Source organism: Mercenaria mercenaria, chromosome 4, assembly GCF_021730395.1.
Source record: "Mercenaria mercenaria strain notata chromosome 4, MADL_Memer_1, whole genome shotgun sequence".
Taxonomy (NCBI): Eukaryota; Metazoa; Mollusca; class Bivalvia; order Venerida; family Veneridae; genus Mercenaria; species Mercenaria mercenaria.
Genome location: NC_069364.1, coordinates 42,004,667 through 42,012,396, shown reverse-complemented (window position 1 = coordinate 42,012,396; position 7,730 = coordinate 42,004,667). Strand labels below are relative to the sequence as shown.

General features: G+C 31.8%; 1 protein-coding gene across 1 annotated transcript in view; it reads left to right on the top strand.

Moving 5' to 3' along the window:
• The window catches only part of LOC123551545 (BLOC-1-related complex subunit 5-like), a 256,821-nt gene that overhangs the window by 220,141 nt on the left and 28,950 nt on the right, over positions 1–7,730 (top strand). The window lies entirely within an intron of this gene.

Below are 7,730 nucleotides of genomic sequence, written 5' to 3'. Positions count from 1 at the left end.
TATTACAACATAAATATACTAGTTCTATTACCTTAGACTGGACTAAATTATTTTTAGTTCACTTATAAACAAACACAAAATGCTAAAAAGGAGCGTTGTTGTGCGCACAGTGATCCGTCACGTGTTATGACAGAGTTTTAAATGTTTTCTTTTAAAATGAAATTCAAGAACTTAAAAAAAAATCACACATAAACCAAATATAAAGAGACAAGGGGGATAACATGGTGACCCCAACGTTCTTGTACCCCATGCTATCTCGCAACGCCGGTTTATGTTTGCTTCTCCACTATTTAAACACGCAAATTAGTGAAAATCTAGTACCAAATGTGTATTTGCTAATACAGAAACAATATATGTTTAACCTTTATATATCTCAAATTATCGTAAGATTAAATTAAAATGTGTTTAACGCATTTGAGCAAACTACAACTTCATAAATGAGCTTCATACGGACCATTTTTTCCTTGTCCCCCGCTCCGAAGCAAACAATTGTGCAGAAATAACGTCACTTTACCTTTATGTATGACACGAATAAGCTTAATTTTCCTATCTATTTGTTTTGAAAATTGAGTGGAAAGACACCTTACCTGGATAAAAAGGCTTTGGCATAAAGTGTGGCTGTTAAATTTTTGTCCCTTGAAAATCAGATAGATACGTTACCAAACTTTGGGGAAGCCAGAGAACCACATACATGCACCTAATATGCTTTATTATCGCATAGTGCAGCAATTTTCCTTTGATCTTTACAGTATGTTAAACATGGTAACACACATTATTACTATAAAATCTGTGCTGATATTTTACAAAACTGTTACGATATATATCAACACGGAAATCTCTATGGAGTTTCATTAGAAAGAAACTGTTGTGATATATATCAGCACAGTAAAACTGTTCCGATATAACTATATCGCAACACTTTTTCTCTTACCGTGGCCAGGTCCTATCAAGGGAGTATAATTTTTTCCTTTTTACAGTTCACAGAGAAAGAATTATCACAAACACCTACACTTATAAAGTAAAAGAATGTTTCAAAGACTCGACAGTTATTGCCAAATTCAGAAATACATGAAATACTAGTACATGTATATGAAATTCTGAGTTTTCTCAATTGTTTCTTTTTCTTTGTTTTTTTTTACGAACAAAACAGCAATTGCAAGTTTTACAATATGTTTGGCCAATGAAATGCAAAGACTTAAAACCAGTGCAGAAATCTGTTGGATACTTTTATCTGGGGAACACATTTTCTAAAACAGAAGTTTTCGTGTTTCAGTCAGCGAGGCGCAGAAAGGGAATCAAAAGTGTAAGAATAATAATAAACAAATTTAAATGAAAATAATATATAAATTTTAATGATAAAACTATGCGATGAAACAGTTATAATATGTAATGCTCGTGTGTTACGAGGATATATCAGAGCTAGGGGTACATCTCGGTATTTTTCTCTGCTCATATCTGTCTCGGCCTACCGGTCTCGACGATATGTGCAGAGAAAAATACTGAGATGTACCCCTAGCTCTGATAGATCCTGGTTACACACTCTCACACATACTATTACTATTACATATTATGTTTTAAAATCCATAAGTTATTAAATCAATCTTTTTACCATGCAGTTGCAACGATAATGTCTAATAGTCGAAATTATATGAATAGATCTTTAAATCGAAATAGATACGTTACTACTCTTTCCAACCATGTATCATTTACGATTACAGAACAGAACAGAACAGAACAGATAATTTATTCAGACTTGTACATGTGTACATCGTCAAATATACATTGAACATAATAAAACATGAATAAATAAAATCACAATGATCGAAGTTATACAGGATGTTCACATTTAACAGATACAGAGGATGAATTATTCTGTAATAATTGTTGATAAAGATAATCTATGTGACAATGCAGTTCTAAGATATAGACATAGATTAATTAACATATTTCTATTTTCTGTCTTTAACATCTCAATAAACTTATACATACTGGGTCTTATGTAATAACATCGTTTTATATTTTTTTTCTTATATCAGTGTAACATGGACATATTAAAATAAAATGATACTCGTCCTCAACGTCATGGAGATTACAGTATGTACAGTATCGTTCACCTCTAACAGTTCTATTTACACCATATCTGCCAGTTTGAACATGTAGCGAATGAGATGATACTCTAATTTTAGTAAGATATATTCTTAGATTACTTGGCAGTATATCAAGGTAACTATCGTATATAAATGAATCTTTTACATGGTTGTATAAATTCAATACAGCACTGTTCTCTTTATCATTATGCCAGTTTTGTATAAAACAGTCTATAACTCTTTTCTTAAATAAAGGTACAAAACTTTATCGTTTACAGATTCGGGATATTCCCACACATAATTAAAACCGTAGTTACAAAGTAAACTTTTAATATTTGACAGCCAATTTTTCTTTCCAAGACTACAATCAGCAAATGCAATGTTATAAACTTCTTTTAAAATAACATTATCAGTCGCTAACAATTTAAACCAGTATTTAACGATTTTTACATATCTTGATATATACAAAGGGTAACGTGCAAGTTCCCCGTATACAGCAGTATTACATGTATTTTGTTTAACATTAAGTATCTTTTTACAAAATTTGAGATGGACTCTTTCTATTTCTTTTGACTTACTATTACCCCATATTTCAGCAGCATAGCTTAATATTGATCCAACAAATGAATCAAAAAGCTGACATAAGATTTTTGGCTTAAGTTGATATCTATTGCAATTAAGTAATAACACATTGAGAGCTTTTGTCGCCTTTCCAATAAGTTGTTCTTGATTTAAGGTAAAACTTCCAGTATAATTAAAAACAGTTCCAAGGTAATTAAAATCATTTACAACTTCAAGATATTTACCATCATATACAAATTGTTCATTTTGCTTCAAACCGCCTCTTTTTCTAAAAACAACAACTTTGGTTTTATCTATATTTACATCTAAACTCCACTTCTTACAATATTGTTCTAAAAGTGTTAAGCTTTTATTAATTTCTGCAGGCGATTTCCCCAAAATTACCATATCATCGGCAAATAACAGAAGTATAAGTACTATGTCATTTATAGTCAGACCACAATTAATGTCTTGTTGCAAGAACAGCTCAAAATCATCTATGAAAGAGAAAATAAGATAGGAGAAATTACCTCCCCTTGACGTAGGCCAACGGCATATTCAAAGAAATCAGAATAGCTATTACATAGCTTTACGCATGATTTAACTTTGTTGTACATATCTTTAACAATACGTAATAATTTGCCTCTAATACCAAACTTAAATAACTTTAGCCACAGTGCATTTCTATATATACAATCAAATGCCTTTTTAAAATCGACAAAAACACAATACAAACGTTTATTATTATTAATGTAATTCTGCACCATAGTCATTAACACAAATAATGCATCTATCGTAGACTTTCCCTTTCTAAAACCATACTGGGCATCTGATAAGACAGAATTTTCTTCACAATAATTGACAATTCTTTTATTTAAAATAGACGTAAATAATTTTGACAAACAACTAACTAATGTTATACCTCTATAATTGTTTACATCATTTTTATCTCCCTTTTTATGCAAAGGAACTAAAACACCTTCAGTCCATTTCTCTGGAAAATAACCACTATTCAGTACACAATTAAATATATCACAAATGTGCGAAGATAAAATATCGATACATTCAATAAAATATTCATTCAATAAACAATCATTCCCCGGTGCTTTATTGGGTTTTAAAGTTTTAACTGCTTCTAAAATTTCTTCAACAGTAATAGCTCTATCTAAAACAATATCTGCATTGTCAAAATTATTAAAATCATTATTACCCGAAAAATCTTCAGATTCAGTATTGGTACTCTGAAAAATATCATTACCCAATTCAGAAAAATACTTGAAAAAAGATTCAATTGAGATGTCATGGTTTATTTTATTATTACTTCTAAAATGCTTCCAAAAATCTTTTGGCTTTGAAAAGCGCAATTTTTCAATCTCCTGTACTTGTTTCATTTTGAAAAGCCTCCTCTTTCTCTGAACAAGTTTTTTATATACACTTTTAGACAAACACAATTGTTCTCTATTTATATTTGATTTGTTTCGGTTAAAAGTTTTCAATGCATCAAGGTAATTCTGTCTGGCTTGAATACAATCATAATCAAACCAGTCTTTATTATTAATAATGCATTTATCTATAAATTCAGGTTTCTTAAACGTATTTACATTTTTACAAAATAACGGGTTTGCGGCCTCCTGTACAATATTGTTAAATCCCAACAACAACGAGTCTATAGAGGCGCGATCACTCAAATCAACATGGTATGTTAAAGAGTTTAAGTCTGGTAATTTTGTAATTAGTTTCGATCTAAATACATCCTTCATTTCAGGCGACCATTTATACGAGATATAACTGTCATTATCATTCCCACACTGATCACTCAATACCTCGTCACATCTTAGTTTGAACGAAATAGGACAATGGTCACTCCATTCATTAAATTCATGAACTGAGAAGTCACTGATTTGGGAAAAGTTACATTCCCTTACTAAAAGATAGTCAATTACCGATGCGCCCAATTTTGAAATGTAGGTAAATTTACCGTTAACATCATTGATCCTTCCATTCACTACGCGTAAACTCGTGGACTTGCATAACTCTAACAGCCGATAGCCAAACGCATTACAACGTGTGTCCAATGAGGCCCTACTGAGGGGTTCGTCAGGAACATAATCATCCATATCAAGGTCATTATTCACGGTGTCACAGACAATGAAATCATTTCTAGTTCCAATCCTAGAATTCCAGTCACCTATGAGATAAAGGCTACCTTTATTTTCGAATTCATAAATATCATTTTGTATAAGGTCAAAAAGGTCAACATTGCACGCAGTATAAGCTGGCGAATCCTCGCACCAAAGATAAACACCACAAATATAAGCATCTTCCTTAAGTTTAAAAAATGATTTTTTCAATTTCAACCAAATTATTGTGTCATGATGATTACGAATGATCTCAATTCCGTCTTTTAAAGATTCTCTATAATATAAAGCCACACCACCACTGCATCTTTTGGCATTTCTGTGTTGAAACTTTCTATAATAATTGTATGAAATATACCCTGAAATATCAATTTTACTGCTACTTTTGGACCATGTCTCATATAAAAACACAATATCATAGGTACTTATAATATCAACAAATTCCTGGTTACACTTTTTAGCTTCTGTCAGACCATTTACGTTCCAAGAAAGAACACTTAATTCACCCTCCTCGCGCTCCTAACTCGTTTCCCTCTGTGCCTTCCCATCTATATATAGGGTATCGTAAGACACCCATGCCCTTTGACCCTTGCTTCTGGCCTCCTTCATCTTTGGTACAAGAGCTTTGCGCTTAGCCACGACCTCCTTAGGAAACTGTTCATAGACAAAGTAATTAGTGCTCTTCAAAGCAACACCCGATTTTCTCACCAGCTCCCTCTCCTTAAACAAATTGAATTTGGCAACTATATTTCTTGGTCTGTTATACCTCCGTTCGCCCATTCTATGCACCCTTTCGAATTTTATTTCTGATACAAGGTCTTGAGCTATTTTCATTTTATTCACTAAAAAATCCCGAACAACATTTTCACTATCCTCGCTATCCCCAGACTGGGCCTCTTCAATGTTACAGAAAATCAAGTTATTTCTCATTGACTGCGACTGCATATATACAAGATCATTATTTAATTGTTTGTTTTTCTGTTCAAGATCCGCAACCTTTGACGAGACAATACCAACGCTAAAATCTGCACTCTCGACCTTCTCTTCTACAGTGTTCAATCTCGAATTAGTTTTATCATTATGGTCCTTAATGTAATTCCACAATTTTACCAAATCTTTATCAAAATTTTCAATTTTCTTCTCCAATGTCGCCAGAGATGACAATTTTGCTTCAACACCTTCTAAACGTGAGTTTATTTTCTCAAGATATTTCATAATGTCAGCATTTGATGGAGAGCTACTGGCCATTTTGGTTATATTTTCAGGTTTTGGGGACTCTTTGTTGGATTTGAGTGTACAATCAGTAGTTATATCCCTATCCTGATCATCTTCAAATAAATTATTCAAATTTAATGCCAAATCGTTTTCATCGCCACTATATAACACTGAATTTGCCTCTTTCAAAATGTTACTTACAACAGTTATTCCCTCGGGTGTTTGCGTAAACCGACCTGATTTCCGCTCATCGTTCATAGATTCGTCACTATTTTTCCTTTTATTGTCCTTTTTATTTCGTCTATTTCCTCCCATTTAGCTTATAAATTTCCAAAAAACATACAACACACCTTAAAGTCACATTTACTTAACATTTTCCATATGTTTTTTTTATTGTAAATATCCAAAATTTAGCATTTAATCCATTTTTTCTCGAGCAACATAAACACCTGCTCAAGTCCATTCACACATTTTCTACGTGACTGAAGGTGTTTTTTTTTTTTTTTTTTTATAAATTTGACAATAAAACTGAATCTTCAGATTAATTTTTATTTTTTTTTTGCACAATAGATACGTTACAGATAGATACGTTGCCGATTTTTATTGACTGAGCCTTTGGTTGACTTTTTTCATGTGCCTTAATAACGTTGAGTAATTACTGTTCTATCACGGTATAAAAGGAATCCTACATATTCTTTTGAAATCCATTTTTATGTTTATTTTACTCAAAACTGGGAGATTAAACTGATATGAATCTAGATAACATGGTAAGTATGTCAATATTCGAATTTGATTACCATGATTTGCAGTTAAATTACAGAACTGTGCCACTATCACTATTGGTAACGTATCTATCATTTCTTGTAACGTATCTGTTCAATATTAAATTGTGTGTTTTACTACAGAATACGACAATATAACTTTTCATAAAACACGGCAAACTCAATAGATGAAATGCATTGGCAATGTCGTCAGAAAAAGAAATAATTAAATGTCACAAATCTACAACAACTGATGGTTTATAGAAGAAGTCATGAATTGTGAAATTTACATAATTTCTTTAGCTAATGTGGTCACCAAGCAGGGTGTGAAGTATAAGTAGCCTAACCTTGCTGACGACTTGTGGGTTACATTAATTAACGTCATTTGTAATATAGTACCTCTGCATTAATTGGCAGATCCCAAAGGACTAGATGTACTTGGATAAACTGGAGCTAATGTTTATGCAAAAACACACAATAGATACGTTACCGCTACTTGAAACATTAAAACTGAAAGTATGTGTCCGTTTTTTAGTCTAAAACTACCCTTTAACACTTATATTGAATATTTTAATAGTGTTAGCAAGTTAATTTGTTTTCATTGTTCATGTTTTTAATATTTCATATCTTTCTAAATTAATATTATTGTTTGAATATATACGTTACCATGTTATGGTTTTTGATTTACAAACAGTGATTTGAAGACATATCAACATTTTTGTTCAGGCTAAATTATGTTAGCATTTAGACATTACACGTCAGTTGTATTATTGTATCTTACAGCTTTCATCCCCTGCCGAATGGGTTTGTGGTGAGGCATGGCATAGAAATAATTATATCTGGCAAAAAGTTAAGGATGTTACTAAGAAGCAAATAATTTTATTAGTCAGGATCAATTTAACAGAAAACAAATGTTTTAAGTGTACATAATAAATGTATGTTACGTTTTGATCCTGACTAATGAAATC